General features: G+C 55.1%; 1 protein-coding gene across 5 annotated transcripts in view; it reads left to right on the top strand.

Moving 5' to 3' along the window:
• Window positions 1-19,713, top strand: part of SEMA4D (semaphorin 4D) — a 110,832-nt gene that overhangs the window by 16,101 nt on the left and 75,018 nt on the right. For all 5 annotated transcript variants that reach the window (XM_036260734.1, XM_036260730.1, XM_036260727.1 and 2 more), the window contains exon 2: window positions 16,550-16,603. The gene's annotated coding sequence lies outside the window, so the exon portion shown is untranslated. The remainder of the gene's footprint in view (window positions 1-16,549; window positions 16,604-19,713) is intronic.

Below are 19,713 nucleotides of genomic sequence, written 5' to 3'. Positions count from 1 at the left end.
GACCGCAGGCCGACGCTCTAACCGCTGAGCCAAACCGGCCAGGGCAAGTTAATCATTTTATATGGCCCACAAATGATGTTATAAATATCCAAGTGGCCCTTGGGAGAAAAAAGGTTCCCCACCCCTGCTTTATAATATAAACTGGGTGGTGATTCTTTCACTAATTTTATTGATTTGCAGCAGTTCTTTCATTTTCGAGTGTTCTGAAAATGGAAAGCCTATTTGAAAGTGTTTTATCTGTACGTTTTTACATAGAACGAATGAATTCAGACTGGAGAGCCGTGGGGTCGTCGCCTACCCCCGGGGCTCCCCCAGGGGATGGGCTGGGGTGTCCTGAGGGCCAGCCCGTTCATGACCGTGGCTCTCGGCCAGCCCGGTGGCCACCTGCCAGCAGGACTGCCATGGCCCGTTGGTGGTGGGGCTGAAGAAGGAACTGGTGGTGTTTGTAGGAGGCTGTGCATGTGTGTCCATGGGCATGTGTGTGCAGCATCCGGAAAGTGGTGCACAGCACAGCTCGAGGTCTGCATCCAAAGGTTTCCATGGATTTAGGAGCCTCTGCCCATCAGGAGGCATAGAGTCGTTCTCCTTAAGTCTTAACAGGTTTTTTTTAGCCAGTTGATAAAAATCACCCTCACTCCCCTTCCTCACCCCTCGCTTGTGTGGAATGATAATGTGTGGGTGATAAGTCCTGTGCTGCCACCAACAGTGCCACATGTTTTCCTAGGAGTCAGCTGTGTGTCCCAGCCAGACCCGGGGTGGCGTGTTTCCAGTCATTTGCACATATGACTTTTCACTAGAACCCTCCATGGGCTGCTGAGTGCTCACGGGGCCGGGGGGAGGGTTCTCTGCACAGTGAGGGTCTGCTCTGAAGGCTGGGTGGCCTCTTGGAAGCTTTGTCCCTGGTTGTATTAGTCAGGATTCTCCGGAGAAACAGAACCGACCATGTGCGTATGTGTAGAGAGAGAGAGATTTATTTTAAGGAACTGACTCATGTGACTGGGGAGGCCAGCAAGTCTGAAATCTGCAGGGCAGGCTGACAGGAGAGACCCAGGGCACCTGGAGCTTACAGTCTGCTGGTGTCAGTGTCGATAGCATTCAGAAATACCTTCACAGGAGCCTCCGGAGTCATGTCTGACCAACTCTCTGAGCACATGGCCTAGCCGAGATGGTAGGTAAAGTTACCACGTGCTGATCAGTACGTCAAGTGCCTGGAGCCCTGGTGGACTATAGGTAAGGTGCGTGAGCTTGCTGGGCCGCGTGAGGTTGAGGGGGATATGCTCCCTGAGCAGGTGGGGGGCCGGCACGGGTGCAGAGGCAGCCGACATTTCTTGCGTTCAGAGGGTGCTCGGAAGGTGGCTGGGCCTTGTGCCTGCTGAGCCTGCACTTTGCCGGCCCGTCCCTGCTGGGACTGCTGCTTCATTCCTGTTGTCTGTGACCCTATTTAGGCCTGCGGACTCCCCGGGTGCCCCTGGGGTGATTCCTGTCGTCCTCCCTCCAGAAAATGCATTTCCTTACGTAAACAGGCCAGAGGTGTTTCTGAACAGAAAGCCTTGGTGCCCGCCTTCCTATTTTCTTTTTCGGGGGCGGGGGGAGAGGGGGAGGAACTCTGTCTGGTCCCTGTCTTGCCATCCTGTCGCTGCCTTATGAGCTGCTGACGTTGGCCTCCTGTCCACCTGGCTCGTGCTTCCTGGGCCCCTTGGCCATCCCGTTATTTTGATGACAAATAGTCAGTGAAACAAGGAATTCGATGTGGTGTCCGGGCGGGCTCAGCCTGCTGGGTGCGTGGGTTTGGAAATAAAGTGCCCGGGATCGGCGGACAGAGCTCTGCCGGTTCCGTGCTGACGGCGGGAGGTGCTGCTGCTGTCTTTCCGCCAGGTGTGTGCAGAGGAAGGCGAGTGAGGGAGTGTCTGCATGCAGGCCTGCGCGAGTGGCTGAGAGGGCCCGTCCCAGAGGGGCAGTGTGCTGAGCGGGTGTCGGGGGACATGAGTGCCAGGGCTGGGACCCAGGGTGAATGTTGGCTTTCTGGTGCTCAGTGTGTCTCGTGCGTCCCAGCTGGCTGAGCTCAGAGGGGACCGTCACTAGGAGCCAGGGCCCCAGGCCTGTCCATGCGGCGCTCGCACTGCACTGGCACAGTGTGGGCTCCGCCTGCCCCCAAGCCTCGGGCTTCCTGTGAAGCCTCTGGTCTCACTGTTTCTCAGAAAAGCGAGGCCTTTGGGACCTGCCTGAGTTTGCAGCTGCCCTGGTGTTCACCACCTGGCGCTGGTTCCTCCTGCAGAGGCTGGCGAGCCTTTTGGGCTCTGAGCCTGACAGCTGGAGGGGTCCATTGGAATGCCAGGGAGCTGTTGGGTGGCAGGCGGCTGCCGGAGGCCAGACCTGCTGACGGGGAGCGCCAGAGCAGTGTGGTTCCCCCAGGCCGCCCTCAGAGGTGCCATCCCGACGCCCCGGGTGGCCTGAGGGTGGCAGACCTGAGACCAGAAGGTCTAGTCCAGCGCTCATCATGGAGAGGCTTGGCCAAGATGAGCATACGAGCGAAGTCTGCATTCTTTGACTTTCCCTCTCAGGGAGAAGCTTGGGAAGGAGCGGGATGATAGTTTTTCATGTTTTCAGCCCAGTCTTCAGCCAGGATGTTCTTGCAATCACAAAACTTTGAGATGATGAAGTCTACATAGTTTTTGAAAAACGGTACACAGCACTATTTACAACAGCTAAGATCTGGAAACAGCCCAAGTGCCCATCAATAGACGAATGGATAAAAAAGCTGTGGTACGTGTACAAAATGGAATACTATGCAGCTGTAAGAAAGAAAGCTCTCTTATCCTTTGAGACGACATGGAGGGATCTGGAGAGCATTATGCTAAGCAAAATAAGCCAATCAGAGAAAGACAAGTACCACATGATCTCACTTATTTGTAGAATATAATGAACAAGGTGGGCTGATGAAGAAAATAGACCCAGAGACATAGAAAGGAGTATGGTTCAGACTGACAGACCTCAGAGGAGGGGGTGGAGGGGATGGATGAGATGAACCACAGAACTTATATGCATGTGTGCGTAACCAATGGACATAGACAACAATGCTGGGAGGGGGGTGAGGGAGCAGGATGGGGAAGAGGAGGTCTAAGGGGGGAAAGGAGAAACATCTGTGACAAAAATAAATCAATAAAAACTGGGAAAAACAAAAGCCGGTACACGAGTTCTCCAGTGCAGGTTCTGCAGGAAAGTGTGATGGTTTGAGGCCTCAGCATGGGAGAAAGAGAAGCTGGTTTAGACGAGTGTGCAGAGATTATTTACTTGGTTCTCTCGTGTGTGTATACAGGGGAATAGTGCTGGAAGCTAAGGACAGGGAGATGTTCAGCTCTGTTTATATTTTATTTGTCCAGCCATCATCTCTGCAATGTTCTTATTTGGATTAAAATGCCTGTGAGTTTTAGACTGAACCAGCAACACAGGGTTTGAACGAAGGTTAATCACTGTTGAAATGCTTGGGATGTGCAGAGCCGGGCGAATGAGTCAGATTGTGTTTATCTCTGGTGTCTGTTGATGCCAGGTGTCTAGAAGCTGCAGTTTACATTGGGACGTCGCTGAGGTTGACTCTGCTGGCAGCGGGCCTGGGGAGGCGGGAGGATGCGTGCCCCGGAGCCGGTGCCCCTAGGTCTGCAGAGTAGCTGAAAGTTCTCTGAACGGGAGCGTGGATGGTGCCGCACAGGGGATCCACAGCTGTGCTGGGGGTGTAGTTTCCTTCTCTGGGTGGCCCTCGGGAGGGGGACGAATTCTGTCACTGGCTGACGGGCCCAGAGGCTCTGGAGCCTCTGTCTATGTGCATGTCTGTTTGAGGTTCCGGTGGGCTCAGGTGTGGCTCAGCTGCTGCTTCTGACCAAGGGTGTGTTTTCTTTACTTTGCGATCGCTTCTCCTAGAAACAGAAGCATGCTCCTTTGAACGCCCAAGGAGCTGCTCACATGGAGTCCTGAGGTCTATCTTTTGCTCCTGGTCACAGGAGGAGCAGACCCTGTCCCGTGCATACCGGTGCCCGTGTGCACGACACGGTCAGGGCACATCTAGAAGGACACACGCCAGACCCAATGGCGGCTTATCTGTAGTGTGCGAGCTGTAGTTCAAGTCTTGAGTTCCTTGGTTTTAGCACTCCCATTTATTGTTTCATTTGTAGGCAAATACAGCTTTGCAAGTCTGCTTTTCTGATGAAGAATGAAGGTGTTTGTTGTGGTGAAATAGACAGAACATTAAAGGAAGCTGTTCAGTGTACCGTCCAGTGGCGTTTCGCCCACTCCCCACCTTCCTGTTCTGAGCTCCCCGTCATCCACACTGACACTGAGCCCCCAAGCAGGAGCTCCCCGACCCCCAGCCCACCCTCACCTTGCACGCCAGCTCCTGTCTCTATGGTCTGACTCCTCCAGGGGCCTCCCACAAGGGGGACCACGCATAATTTGCCCTTTTGGGACTCGCTAAAAGTCAAGATATTTTTATTAAACATGTCAATCCAGTTGGTTTCATCTTCGTACTCTTTTTTCTTTATATTGAAATGAACAGACAAGAGAAATGATTACGTTGGTGTCCAGTTCTGTGAGCTTTAATATGTGTGTAGGTTTGTGTAGCCACCGCCACAATCAAGATACAAACAGTTCCATTGCCAAAATCTCTGGGCTGTCCTGCGTACCCCCCACCCCTCGCCCCGGCACATACAGCGTGGGCAAAAGTAGGTTTAAAGTTGACCTGTGGAAAATAATACAGTAATTTGTAAATAATAATTCAAGAATTAAACTCTGGTCTGGCTGGTGTGTCTCAGTGGTTGAGCGTCAACCCTGCACCAAGAGGTCACTGGTTCGATTCCCGGGCAGGGCCCAGGTTGGGGGTCTGATCCCCAGTGGGGGCCATGCAGGAAGCGGCCAGTCAATGTTCTCTCTCATCGATGTTTCTATCTCTCTCTCCCTCTCCCTTCCCCTCTCTCTAAAATCAATACAGAAAAAAATTTTTTTTTAAAGAAGTAACTCTGTGTTTAGTGTGCTCACACCTATAACTTGGTTTTGCCCACCTCACCCAGCTGCCGGCCACTCATCCCGGTAGCTTACCTTTCCCAGAACGTCCTCTGCATGGAGTCACGCAGCAGGTAGTCTTCCGAGGTGGGCCTGTCACTCAGCACAGTGCCCTGGAGACTCACAGTTGGTTCTTTCAGACCTGAGCCTTGGTCACCGTATCACTGTACGCTGGAGCAGAGGCGCCGTGAACATCCTGGTGGACTTCTCTGTGCACATGTGCTCTCGTGTCCTTCGGGCACCCACCCGGAGTGGCCATGCTGGGTCCTAGGGAACATGGTTCTGGGGTTCGCTTTCTAAGAAGCTGCCAGAATGGTCTCTGGGTTGGTGGTCCTGTTTCACATTCTCCCCAACAACATCAGCTTTATTTATGATATTAATTAGGGGTTTTTGTGTTTGATTGTTTGAGCTATTCTGATGTGTATGCAGTGTTTTGTTGTGGTTTTAATTTTCCTTTCCTAGTGGCTAATGACAATATCTCCTCATGTGCTCATGTGCTGAGATATCTGCCCACATCGTCTTCTCATGTTTTATTTTTTTTTAACATTTTTTCTTTATTGGTTCCAGAGAGAGAGGAAGGGAGAGGGAGAGAGATAGAAGCATCGATGAGCAAGAACATCGATGGGCTGCCTCCTGCACGCCCCCCACTGGGGATCAGCTCCACAACCTGGGCATGCGCCCTGACCGGGAATCGAACCGGCGACCTCCTGGTACATGGACCGACGCTCAACCACTGAGCCACACCGGCCGGACTCCTTATGGAGTTTTTCACGTGGGCAATCATGTTGTCTGTGGAAAGGCTCTTTTATTTCTTTTTTGCTAATCTGTATGCCTTTTATATCTTTTTGTTTCTTCATTCACTAGCCAGGCCCCCAGCACAGAAACAGTGAGGGGACATCCTGGCCTGTGTTTGGTCTCAGGGGGAGCATTCAGTCACCCACCCTGAGTGTCACATCAGCTGTGTGTCTCTTCATAGGCATCCTGTATCTAGTGTAGGAGCTCCTTCTGTTCCTAGTTTGCTGAGCGTTTTTATCATGAGTGGATGTTAAACTTTTTCATACGCTTTTTCTACATAAATAGAAATGCTCGTGTGTGTGTGGTTTTTTTTAATCATTTTTAATATCTTTTTTTTTTTTTATCCTCACCCGAGGACATGTTTTTCCATCTTTTGTTCAGATAGAGTGGGAGGGAGAGAGAGGAAGAGAGAGAGAGAAAAACATCGACGTGAAAGGGACACATCGAGTGGCTGCCACCCGCACGACCAACCAGGGCCAGGGACAAACCGCAACCGAGTCACGTGCCCTTAGCAGGAACTGAACCCGGTCTCTCCGGACCAAAAGCCGATGCTCTAACCGCTGAGCCAAACTGGCCAGGGCCATTTTTAATATCTTTATTGTTGTGTTGTCCCCAATTTTCCCCCCTTGCCCCCTTCCTCCTGGTTCCCACCCACCCCAGGCCTTCACCACCCTATTGTCTGTGTCCTTGGGCTATGCTTTTATGCATGTAAGTTCTTCGGTTAATCTCTTCCTGCCTCTCTTGCCTCCTTCCTTCTGAGATTTTGTTTCTGTGCCTCTTTCTATTTTATTCATCAGTTTATTTTATTAGATTCTACATGTAAGTGATACTTGTCTTTCTCTGACTAGCTTATTTTGCTTAGCATAATATTCTCCAGGTCCCTCCATGTCATCTCAAAGTATAAGAGATCTCTCTTTCTTACAGCTGCATAGTACTCCATCGTGTACATATACCACAGCTTTTTTTATCCATTCGTCTACTGATGGACACTTGAGTCATTTCCAGATCTTAGCTATTGTGAATAATGCTGCTATGAACATAGGGGTGCATATATTCTTTCTGATTAGTGTTTCAGGATTCTTAGGATATATTCCTAGAAGTGGGATCACTGGGTCAAATGGCAGATCATTTTTTAATTTTTTTGAGGAAACACCACATTGTTTTCCATAGTGGCTGCACCAGTTTGCATTCCCACCAGCAGTGTACTAAAGTCCCCTTTTCTCCACACCCTCGCCAGCACTTGTTTGATTTCTAATGGTAGCCATCTGGCAAGTGTGGGGTGATACCTCATTGTTGTTTTAATTTGCATCTCTCTGATGATTAGTCACTTAGAGCATTTTTTCATATGTCTCTTGGCCATCCACATGTCCTGTTCGTAGAAGTGTCTATTCAGGTCAAATATGTTCTCCCAAACAGTGGGTTCCCTCTTCATTTTGCTGCTAGTTTCTTTTGCTGTGCAGAAGCTTTTTAGTTTGATGTAGTCTCATTTGTTTATTTTTTCCTTTGTTTCTCTTGCCCTATGTGATGTATTGGTGAAAATTCTTCCGTGTGAGATGCCTGATATTTTACTGCCTACATTTTCTTCTAGGATTTTTATGGTTTCATGACTTACATTTAAATCTTTTATCCATTTTGAGTTTATTCTTGTGTATGGTATAACTTGGATACCTGCCAATTTTCCCAGCACCATTTATTAAAGAGACTATCTTTACTCCATTGTATGCTCTTGCCACCTTTGTCAAATATTAATTGAGCATACTGCCTTGGGTTGATTTATGGGTTCTCTGTTCTGTTCCATTGATCTATATTCCTGTACCAGTACAAGACTGTTTTGAATACTATGGCTTTGACATATAACTTGCTATCCACTATTGTGATCCCTCCTACTTTGTTCTTCTTTTTTGAGATATCTGCACCTATTTGGGGTCTTTATTTGTTCCATATAAACTTTTGGAGTATTTGTTCTAGATCTATGAAATATGCCATTGGAATTTTATTTATTTATTTATTTTTTTAATCCTCAACCGAGGACATTTTTCCATTTTTTGTTCAGATAGAGCGGGAGGGAGAGAGAGGGAGAGAGAGAGAGAGAAACATCGATGTGAAGGGACACATCGAGTGGCTGCCACCCGCACGACCAACCAGGGCCGGGGACAAACTGCAACCGAGGTACGTGCCCTTAGCGGGAACCGAACCCGGGTCTCTCTGTACCGCAGGCCGACGCTCCAACCTCTGAGCCAAACCGGCCAGGGCGCCATTGGAATTTTAATAGGGATTGCATTGAATCTATAGATTGCTTTGGGTAGTATGGACATTTTAATGACGTTAATTCTTCCAATTCATGAATGTGATAAATGCTTCTGCTTGGTTATATCTTCCTTTATTTCTTTTTTCAGTGTCCTGTAGTTTTCTGAGTAAAGGACTTTTGCCTCCTTGGTTAAATTTATTCCTAAGTATCTTAAATTTTTTTGCTGCAGTAGTAAATGGGAATTATTTTTAGTTTCTCTGTCTGAGTGTTCATTATTGGTATATAAAAATGCCATCAAGGCCTGGCCAGTTTGTCCTAGCGATTGGAGCGACGGCCCACGGACCAAAGAGTCACGCGTTCTGTTCCAATCAAGGGCGTGTACCTTGGTTTCATTTCAATCCCCAACCCTGGTTGGGGTTGTGTGGAAGGCACCAATTGATGTCTCTCTTTCACATCGATGTTTCTCTGTCTCTCTTCCTCCCACTCTGTCTGAGAATCGATGGAAAATATCCTCGGGTGAGGATGAAAAAAAATGCCATTGATTTCTGGTTGTTAATTTTGTATCCTGCTATATGACCGAATTCATTTATTAAATCTGATAGTTTATTGCTGAAGTCTTTAGGGTTTTCTATGTACAATATCATATGTCATCTGTGAATACTGACAGTTTTACTTCCTCCTTTCCAATTGCAGTGCCTTTTTTTTTTTCCTTCTTCTCTGATTGCTGTGGCTAGGACTTCCAGTACTATGTTGAAAAAAACCTTTTAAAATGGATATCTCTGTCTTATTCCCAATCTCAAGGGAAATTCTTTCAGTCTTTGCCGATTCTTTAAACTCTTAGTATGTGGATTAGATGGATTGAATTTTGCAAATTGAGTATTTGCCATGCATTCTGGGATAAACCCCTTTGGTGGTGGGGTACTGTTTACATATATATCCCGGGTCCAACTTGCTGGTGTTTTGGGAGGGTTTCTGCAGCCGTGATCAGGAGCCATGTTGGTTCCGTGCGGTGTCCGGTTGTGCTGTCAGAGTGATGCTGGCCTCTGACGCTGGGAGACATTTCTCCTGTTTTTGGAAGATGAATAGAATTGTTTTTCTTATGTGTTCAGTAGAATTTTCTGGTAAAACCATCTGGGCCTGGAGAGATCTTTTCCAGAAGGCTTTTAGCTATGAATTCCGTGTCTTTAATAATGACAGCATTGTTCAGGTTACCTGTCTCATCACGGCGAGTGTGGTAGTGGGGTGTGTGAGAAACCAGATCGTCCCTCTGAGCTGACGACTGCACGGAATTGTCAGCAGCACCCCCGTCGCCGCCGGCCTCTGGGTCTGCAGCGGAAACTCCCCTGGGATCGGGAGTGGGATGGATCCCCCCTGGTGACCAGTGCAGCCCAGGGTGCTGCCCCCCTTCCAGCCGGATCCCCAGAGAGTCACAGGGGATGTGTTAGGGCAGCAGGAGGGTTTTTAACCCCCTGGGGCAGCACTGGTGCGGGCGGGGAAGGGGAGCGCGGCACCCAGGGGCCTGCACGTCTTCACGTGTCTGCAGGGCATCAGGCGTCTGCCAGGGAGCAGTTTTGGCAGGAGACTCCCTGACGATGGAAGAGATTCCACCCTGTCCGTGATGTTTCAGGGTGTGTTCCGAGTGGCAGGTGGCGCGCTGACGTGTCCCGTCTGTTTCCGGTCGGGGCCACGCGGTGGCTTACCTTACAGCCCTGTCTGAGCGGAGATCGTTGGGTGCCTGTTTCTCTGGGGGCGCTGAGAGTGGACGGGAGTAGACAGGGCCTCTGTGGGACACGTGGTCTTCCTTCAGCGTGAACCCTATCGTGCACGTCTTTAGAATGGCAAGAGCCATGGATTTTGTTTCCTGCTTAGCCCTGGGTGTGGTAACCGAATACCGGACCGAGTGGCTTACAGACAACACGCATTGATTCTCACAGTTCTGGTGGCTGTAAGTCCGAGGTCAGGGTGCAGGAGGGTCCACTGAGGGCCCTGTTCCAGGTGACGGACTCTCTGGGGTCGCTTTTATAAGGCACTAACCCCACTCGAGAGGCCCCACAGCCCCCTCCTGTCACCAGTTGGGTTAGGGTTTCAACACAAGTTCGGGATGACACGTCCAGACCACAGCAGTTCCTGACTGATATTGCGACAACTCACTGCGTGAGGGACAAGGTCACAGTTGTTTAGTAATTCTTCCAGTAAGATTAATTTGGCTTCCTTTAATTAAAACAATCTGTGCCACCTGGGCGTTGGGCTAGGGGAGGGACTTACAAGCGACAGAAGGAAGACAGGTTTTGGCAAATGCAGAGGGTTTGGGAATCCCGGTGACAGAGTGAAGCCTTCCTGCGCGGCCCTCGTGCGTGTGCTTCCCACACGACTGCAGGTCGTTCGGATGACCAGGCCTGGCCCAGGGACCCCAGCTGCTCGGTGCACCGCCGCCCGCCCGTCTCACCGCCCCGCGGCAGCTCAGTCTGTCCGCGCTGCTGGCTGGCTGCAGGCCGCGCGTGCGGTGTACCTGGTCGGGACAGCAGGTGAGGTGTGGCGGCTCCCACGCCAGGTGCTGGGACAGCTCAGGTGCCCAGAGGTTGTTTCCATACGTGGGGGTGGGGGTGCTCCCTGCAGTCATATCCTTACAACACTCGATGAGGCTTGTGCCTTTCTAGGTGGGATTTCTCCCTGTTGTGAAAGTCGCGTGCATGCATTGTAGCAAGTGCAGGAAGGAGGGAAATTCAGGTCGAACCCTCCACTGAGCGAGTATGGGGGCAGCCTCGCTCAGTCCTGGGAGCCGAATGCTGGTGTGGGACCACAGAGTCCCAGTCTGGGTGTCAGCGGACAGGCGGGGGAGGGGGGCGTGCCTGGAGCTGCTCGTCCAGGAACAGCTTCCTGTGGCCCTGACCTCAGCTGCTGCCAGGAGGCAGACATGGGGTGTGGGGGCCGCAGCCCGTGCCCACTCTCTTCACGGAGGGTTTCCGGCCGTGACAGCCTCCAGGTTAATCACTCAGAGTCCTTCCAGGAGGTGGGCGGCTGTAGTTTCTGTCCTGCTTCCTCGGAGAGCAGTAACAAAGCCTCCTTCAGCCTCCTGGTTACACAGTGACGGGAGGCAGGGACGTGAAGCGGCATCCTTGCAGAAGGTCACAGGAACCGAAACGGAGCTCACATTTGTCACTGCCTCATGAACCCAGCGAGGCGCCCTGCTGGCCTGGCAGTCGCCGTCCTCTGCCTGCACGGGAGCTGAAGTCAGCCGACAGCGCCGACCGTCGGGCCTGCAGAGGCCCTCCCCGGGCCGCGTCGGGGCTGGCCGCGAGGCTGTTGACGGTCACCCTGATCGCCGTCTGTGAGGAGGTGTGCAGCCATGCGACAGCCTGGGCCTAGAGCAGGGTCCTACTTGAGGGTGGCCCCTGCAGGCGGGATCACCTGCTCTAACATGACACCGTGAGCTCTGGACAGAAGGGACCTCACTGTCCCTGGGCAGCCTCTTGGGTAAGTGTGGTCCTCTGCAGAATGGCACACTCCGACCTCTGCAGGACGTCTGCACGGGGTCAGCCTGTGTGAGCGGTGCACCCCCCTGGGAGGGTCGGTGCATGTGGAGACCTGGGCCCCCGCGGGCAGCCCTCTCTCTCAGAGAAGGACAAGGGACGGCCCCTCTCCCTGGCGTTAGGGTTTCTGATGCTGTTGGAGGAGCCTGGGCAGAGTCTATATTGGCAGAAAGAAAAGGCATTTCTGAAAGGGAGTTGGTGTCGCTGCTCCTTATTTTTCACAGATCTGAGCCATCGCCATGATTTTGTTTGAGTAAGGGGGCGTCTCTCCCACCATATCGGTCAGCACCTGGCCCCCTTGGTGCCTGCCTTGACGGCTGCAGCCCTGCCAGGGACGCCCCACAGCGGACGGGCTGCTAGACACCGCTGGGCCTCTCGCTGGATGGCCATGCTTGGGGACCCCGTTCCTTACCCTCTGTCAGGGGCAGACGCCCTCACTCCCAGCTCCTCGGCCCCCTGCTGCCCCACTTCCCTCTGGAGACACAGGGCCCCTCTGGACACCTCTTTGCTCTTCGTCACTGCACTGTTCCCTGGGCCCGGCCCCTTCCTCCTAAATCTCAGAGCCGCCCCCCCTTCGACCTTGGGCTGGGGAGTGAAGGGTGGAGTCTCGGGTTCTCTGTCTTCCAGGAGCGCTGTAGTTTGTCATCCTGGTCAGCCATGCAGACAGTCGTGTCTGGAGACATGCAAATGATTCTGTCCCTGGAAAAAGCCAGCAGTGTGCTCCTTGCAAATCCACCTCAGTGTCCCTCCGCCGCGTCTTCGACACTGAGCCGAAGTTCACGTAGCTGAATGAGGCAGCTGCAGTGACCATGTAGTAGCGTTTCGTGTGGCCCCAGTGCTGTGCGACCACCACCTTTGTCTAGTTCCGGGACATTTTCGTTGCCCCCAGAGGAAACCCCTGCCCGTCAGGCACCCTGTTCTCCCCCCAGCGGCACCTCCTCATTTCTTGGTTCTTAGACTTCTCCTCCGAACGGATGGTAACATCTCATTGGTTCCTCACAAATAATGAGTCAAATAGCATTTAAACAGACTTTTTCAAATGACCTTCTAACCACCGTCACCCTTGTCTGAGCGGCCGGCCCTTCCCACTGGGCAGTGCTTGGTTGTCGGGGCCCCGGCGCCGCCTCCTGTCTGCCCTCCATCGGCAGGGGGGTCATGGAAGACAGTGGGGTGAGCCCTGCCCACGCGTCTGTGCCAGGATGGGGCTCCTGGGTGAGACGCTCAGCACGGCCGTCTCCCGGGCTGGCACGCTGGGCCCTGATTAATGCTCGTGTGTCCGGGGCCCTGTGGAGCTCGTGAGGTGTGGACAGCTGTGGAGAGGGCCTGGTGCCAAGAACAGAACACACTGAACACAGAAAGAAGGCCCGTTCAGTGTGGAGCAAGCAGGCGATGTTAGAGCTGTCACCCTCAGCTCAGGGGGCAGGACCCTCGCCCACAGAAGTCGGTCCCCGCGGTGAGGGCCTGGACTTAGCCTGCCCTGTCCCCAAAGGGTTGTGGACCCCTGGCACCTGAAGTGGGAGGTGTGATTGAAAGCCTCCACTTTGTGAAGGTTGAACCCATAAATGGCCTGAGTCCTGGCCGGTCTCCCACATGGGCCTTGACTGTAGTGGGACCAGCAGGGTTGAGCCTTGTTGTCAGTGACCCTGCTTCCCCTCCATCCCTGCTCCCCGGAACCAGCAGCAGCAAAGAACCAGTGTGACCTTGAGCCGAAAGAGACAGGTAAGGGTTAGATCGTGGAAAGCCCCCAGGAGGCCTTGCTGAGCGGAGAGGAACCCAGGCCTGGGGAGAGGAGGCCTGGGCGGCTTGGCGGAAGGATGCTGGTGTGAGCCTCATGCGAACTTGAACTCCGAACAGGCTGCAGCTGGTCCCGCCTTGGCTGTGGACAGCGTTCCCCAAGGATGTCACTGGCTGGCGCTTTGGAGTGAAGGGCATTTGTTGTTTCCTGTAGACTGGCATTTTGGGGCATTCTCACTCCTTCACATTTAATACGTCATCATTTCACAGATAAATCTGTTTTGTAAAGAAAACAGGGCTTTTGCATCACGTAGGTATCCACAGAGGAGAAACGCCCCCACATTTCATGGGATGACTGCTTGTGGCCGCTGACATCAGTGTTGTAGGGAAGGACGTGGGGACCCCTCCCCAGGGACTCCCTCCTCTGCAGAAACCCATGCGGTAGGTTATCCTATCATAAAGAGCATGGGCGATGATCCTGACTCCCGTGAGTTGTCAGGCATCTAGGTCTGGAGTGAAGTTAGAGATGCCCCAACATGTGTCCTCGTGAGAAGTCAGGTTGTCAGGTTTGGCCTGACGGCTCTGCCTGGGGCGCGTCGGGGGCTGGTCAGCAGTTCAGCCCTCGCTCTGCAGTTTGGGTCTCAGCGAAGCTTGAGGAGGGCCCTTCTCACCCGAGCCACGTGCAGTCAGCTGCCAGGAAGAGCACTGTGCTGAACGTGTCCTCCCCATTGGCTCATGTGCTACCGAAGAGGCCCGTCGACCCCCGGCCACCCAGGGCCCCGGGCTTATAGATGTTCGGACGCCACCGTCTCTGCCACCCTCCGGGGTGGGAGAAGACTTGGGCGGATGCAGCTGTGAGAGGCTCATTGTGACGCGTTCCTCGTGTGCTGCCGTGTCTCCTGCAGGGTGGGGGGTCTCCCCCCTGTGTCCTTGGTCGGCTGAGGGGTGGCTCCGAACCGCAGCAGTCTGCTCCGGAGCACGGGTCCAGAGACACGGCCCATGCCTGGGTGCCCGTCTGCCCTTCTCTGCACCCTCATTTATTAGCCCTCTCTGGGATGTTCGCCGTGTCGAGTCTGCAGGGACGAGAACTCCTCCTTGTCTCCTGCCCCGGTTCCTGTCATTCCCACAGCGGTGCCACGTGGGTCTCGGTGAGGTCCCCGTCACCCCGCCGCCTGCTTCGGGAAGGCGTCCTGCCCACAGCAAGGCGCCCACCTTGGCCCACAAGCCGGTCCTTTTTCCTTGTGAATTCTGTAGGCGGAGCACGGCCTCTTGCTTTGTGTGTGTTTTTCTCGTTACAGTTGAGAACATCCCATCCCACGTGTCCGCTGCGGCACTTTCAGAAAAACTCTTCGGTCAGTTCGGCGGCAGCCCCGCGAGCAGGCCTGGGGCATTGCCAGGCGGTGGGCGTGGTCCCTGCAGGCGTGGGGAGAGGCGTCCTGGGTACCCCCTGTGGCTGTGTCCTGCCCGCCTCCGGGGGGAGAGTGTCTCCAGGGGCAGGTGGGTCTGGACATGGCCAGTGCCCAGGCTTGGTTTTCCTCTGAGGTGGCCTCTGTTTCTCCCGCCCACGGGCCCCAGGAGCAGCTGTGACATGGGGTGTCAGACATGCCCCTGAGCTCTCCCTTGACCCAGCCCGTCTGTACCATGACCTGTACTGGTGAGACCCCGAGCCACCTCGTGAGTCTGCAGGAAGGTGGGGATCCAAGGTCTCATCTGGCCACTGAGCCTTCGTCGTCTGGTGTTGGGGCTTCAAGTCACGTGTAATCGGTTGTCCGATGGAAAACGAGTACGGGCGTAGTAAGAAGAGGCTTCGTCAGAGGGGACCGTTGAGGGGGACGTGTACCATGAGATCAGCCAACATGTGGAGGCCGGGCACTGGGTCGTCCGTCGTAGGGAGGTGTAGACAGGGCCCGGGTGGGGGCAGTCACTAGAGGATGTGCTCCTGAGGCGGGTCTGTTCCTGGGGCCCTCGGGCCCTCAGCCTGGCGGTGGGTCCAGGAGTCCTGGGGGAAGGAGTGAACCAGAGTGTGGGTGACCAGCATTTTGTTTCCATTGATCTCGGGGGATGTGCTGTTCAGCTCATCACGGAGGAGGCTCGGGGACGAGCGTGCGGGTCTGAGTCTTGTCTCGCCCTAAGTGGACAGGGGAGGGGATTCTCTGAGTCTAAGTCATGTGTAGTGAGCCTTTTGTGGGACACAGGGACCAGGATGTCTTACCCGCCAGCCACGGGCAGGTGCACTCCAGGCTGCCCAGCAGAATTCTGCAGGCAGCAGCCCCGCAGGTCTGTCCCCAAGGTTGACTCCTCGCCGTCTGGGTGATCCTTGTGCTCTAGGCTCCTCAGTCCTCAAACCCCAGCTGGGCCGCCCTGGCCAGTCCTTCCCCACGGAACCTCACTGCTAGGGGCCCCCTTCTAGAGGCCCTCTCGTGGGGAGGCTGCATGTGAGCTGGGCTGTGACGATGGAAGGGACCTGCTGCGCTCAGGAGTCATTCTAGGGACAGAAGGGGCACCTGCAGGAGCTGCGCAGTGGGACCCTGTTAGGGGCTTCGGGGGCTCACCGCCTCTCCCCCGACCCCCCGCCTCCCCGAGCCCCGGGGTCTGTGGAGGGAAGGAAGGAGCCTGAGCTGAGCAGTGTCAGGCCGCTAAGGTTGTGAAGCCTCGAGACTCCGGGGCATTTGCAGTCTCTTCCCATCTTGCTCTCTGACTCCTTCCCCTCCCCCTCTTCCTCTTCTTCCGACTTTGATTTTAAGTCCATCTTTGCTTTAAAACTTCCGTGCTGTTGAAATATCAAGCTCAGACACCAGCATTTTTCCCCGACGTGGTTTGAAATCGGGCCGATTGAGGAGCTGTGGGAACAGGTGGTTCTGTGTTCTGACTGTATCATCACTCACACCGTTGCTGGCAGGTTCCGACCTGTCCCGACTCCCTCCGTGCCCACAGGAGCCCACACGCGGCATGCGTGGGTCACGTGAGCTAGGCCTGGGTGCGGATGGGATCAGGGTGCAGACGACGCCCTCCGCGCCCAGTTCATGCTGATGTGGCATCTGGGCTCACCTGGCCAGGTGAGCTGCACCCCATGACTTGGCCTGTTATGTGACTGAGCTGTTTAGTCTGGGGGGATGGCCGGGGGGAAGGTTGGATAAAGGATTCTGGCTCGCATTTTGCCTAGCTAACCATACCCTTTTTTATTCTGTCTCAGACTCTGCCATCACCAGACTGCATGAAGAGGCCACACCCCAACACCGACCACCAGGTATGGGCAGCAGTCTGCCTGCAGAGTGTGGGTCTGTGGGTGACAGTCCAGCCTATCAGGCAGCAGTTCCGTGGGTTCCTCCCCTGCAGGCACCAGCTGATTTGGGAGCAGAGATGGAGGGTGGGTTTCGGAAAACTCTGCCCAAGTGTTCACAATCTGCCGGAGGGGCTATGGCCACAGAGACATTGGTTCCTCGTGTGGCGAGGGGGAAAGGCCCCACAAGGCAGTGCTGGGGGTGCAGGCCCCTGAGTGGGTGCTCAGGGGTCAGCACTGGCTTCCCCAAGTCGGAGGGGGGCGGGTTGGGGCTGCAGAGCGGGGCCATGGCCCTTGTTGGCATGAGCACAGGCTGCAGGCCGCCTTGCTCTCTGTCCCTCTCCGCCGTCAGAGACCCGCAGGTGGGCCGAGTCTCACTCTGTGTCCTTCAGCCTCACCCCCTGCAGCTGCTGTGAGCTGCGGTCAGATTTCAGCTGGGTTGGAAGCTCTGACTGAGCGTCTCCAGCACGTGCTGTGGCCTGGAGGGACCGTCTTCTGCTCAGGGGCCACACAGGGAGCTTCTGTGGAGTTGGCTGAGCCAGAGAGAGGGCTGCAGAGGCCGTGGTCTCTCTGTTTGGGTTGGGGGCCAGCAGCCTAAGCATCAGCTTCCTAAAGGGCCAGGACCGGGCCAAGAGCACTCCTGGTGCTGAGGGTGCAGCCCAGGAGGTGGTGGGAGGCCTGGTGTGAGGGTGCTGGCAGGGGCGTGCCTGTCACTCACCAGAGCTGGGAGGGCGTGGCCACGTCAGACCTGCAGCCCCTTTCGGCCAGTCCTGAGACCTGTCCGCATTAGGAGGAGTTTCCAGGAGGGACTTTGTTTTCGGTGTGTAGGGTATTTAAGCTACTCCCTCCTCCCCCAGAAAGCCCGTCAGGCTGCGTGGCTTTACCTTTCACAGTATAAATAATGTGCTTACAAAAGGCAGTTTAAAGTGAAATGCTTAGGAAGATTGAAACCTACTCTAGAACTCGCACTGAAGTGGGAACCAGCCATCGAAGGGATTGCCCTTTTCCCAGTGCGTGGTTCTTAGGAGGAGCTGCGTCACTGGGCTCCGTGTGGGCACGGGGCAGCTCCACGCTTCCGGCACCCCTGGGCCTGCGTCAGCCCCTGTGAGCAGTGACCGCTGGGAGTGTGTCCGCCGTGAGGGCAGGGCCGGGTGGGCCGGGAGGCCTGGCTTCGGCTCGGAGGTGGGCAGGGGGCCCACTGCAGGGCCGGCGCCCGGCGCCCGGCGCGTGGGACGGGAGGGGCCGCGAGGGGCTCTGCGGTCTCTCAGGACGGTTCCCGTGGACGTCCGTCTGCAGAGTTGGAGAACCACGGGATGTAAATTTCTGTCTCACCTGCGACTTTCTTGGAGACCCAAACTCTCCAAGTCCGGACACGCTTATGCTGAAAACATGCAGAAGGGCGCCGCCGTGCGTGTAGGGGTGGCGGAGCGCCTGCCTACGTCCCAGGCTGTGTGCTGCCAGTGTACCACCTGCGCGCTGCCCCCGCGACGGGGCTCCAGGGGCGTGAGGCGGGTGCCCAGCCATCGGAAGCATGTTCTGTTTTCAGCAGGTGGCTTTCAGCATCCTGCAGAGCTGAGAACAGGGCAGCTGGCTGCAGATGTAGTTAAGCGACCCTGGGAAGGCAGTTGGTGACTTCTGCATGCCAGAGGCCCGGCTGCGCCCCGTGAGGCTGTCACCTGGACAGCTACCAGAACCACCCCCCATGGGGGTCAGGGCCCTGGGGGCTCTGGTCTGACCAGTGGTGAGTGGTCTGAGCTGTTAGTCTGTGAAGACGGCGTGGGTGGCTGCCACCACCCGTGGCTGGACAGAGCAGGCAGCATTGTGAGTGTGTACACACAGCAGGCAGGAGGCCGCAGCCTGGCCTCGGGCTGTGGGATAGCCCGTTTGTGACGGTTGTCTTCGTGTTGGAGTGACAGTGCTCTGGCTTTGGACTGGGTTAAGTAGAGTACCTTATTCAGACTTCGCCTTTGTTTTCACTCTGGACGTGACTTCGAGGAACGTCAGAAATCACTCACGGGGCTCACATGTGCAGCTCAGCTGGTGCTTGTCGGAAGCAGAACTGGATGCTTCTTGGGAGCTCGGCGTGGAGCTGCCCTCCCTTCGGGGCCCAGCCCTGTGGTTGGGAGGCCCCGATTAGTAACAGACATACCTGGTTTGAGAGGACCTTCAAGCCCTTGTAAGTGCTGCTGTTCTTTTGCTTGTCGAAGACATGGGTGCCCCACTCAGACTGGTTCCTCCCCACGGGAACCCAGCTCTGCTTTGATGAGCTTGTCCCTCCTTGAATGGATTACGCATTCTCCAGGCCTCGTCTCCCTGTTTTCTGTGCATAGAGACAGGCCGTCTGCAGCTTGACCTCCGCTTCCGCCGTGCCCTGCCCGTGGCGGTGAGCAGAGCCTGCGCGTCCACATGCTTTGATGAAGCTCAGCCTTGTCCCCTGGGGTGGGGGAGGCCCACCCGTCAACCCTCTGCTGCCGGTGCAGCTGCGGGCACATGTGGAGTCCTGGGAAGAGACCACAGGCATCCCCACATCTGGCCAGGCTATTTATAGCCCACAAAGGCCTGTTTTTCTCTGGAGAGGGGGCATGTGGCGATGCTGTCATGCACACGGACGAAGCCAGTGAAATGAGCCTTTCATTAGATGTCTGGTGTATGGGTTCGGCGTCCCCGCACACAGGCCCTGGCTTTCAGATCTGCCCTGCGGCTGCTGTCTGCACAGATGGAGCTGGGTTGGGGCTGAGCCGCCCATGTGGCCCAGCCCCCCGACACTGGGGCAGGGACAGGTTTCTTCAGGCCCCTCTCTCCAGTGTACTGAACTCCCTCCCTATGCCTCCATGCTCTGGGCGCTGAAGCCTCCGCATGGAAGAAGCCAGGAAGACAGACCGTCAGCAGAATCTGTAAGTCAGATGTGAGGAGTGAGATGTGATGGCGCAAAGGAGGGACTCGCGTGGAGAAGGGGCAACAGCAGGCCCTGCCGAGAAGGGGCAGTTGATTGAGGAAATACAGGAGCTGGGCCTGGGTTTGGAGAGGAGCATTGCAGGAAGAGGGAGCAGCAGGTGCAAAGGCCCTGAGGCACGAGC

This window comes from Molossus molossus, unplaced genomic scaffold (assembly GCF_014108415.1).
Source record: "Molossus molossus isolate mMolMol1 unplaced genomic scaffold, mMolMol1.p scaffold_m16_p_14, whole genome shotgun sequence".
In the NCBI taxonomy this organism is placed as follows: Eukaryota; Metazoa; Chordata; class Mammalia; order Chiroptera; family Molossidae; genus Molossus; species Molossus molossus.
Note: the sequence above shows the minus strand (reverse complement) of the source record. Positions and strands in the feature narration are given on the sequence as shown.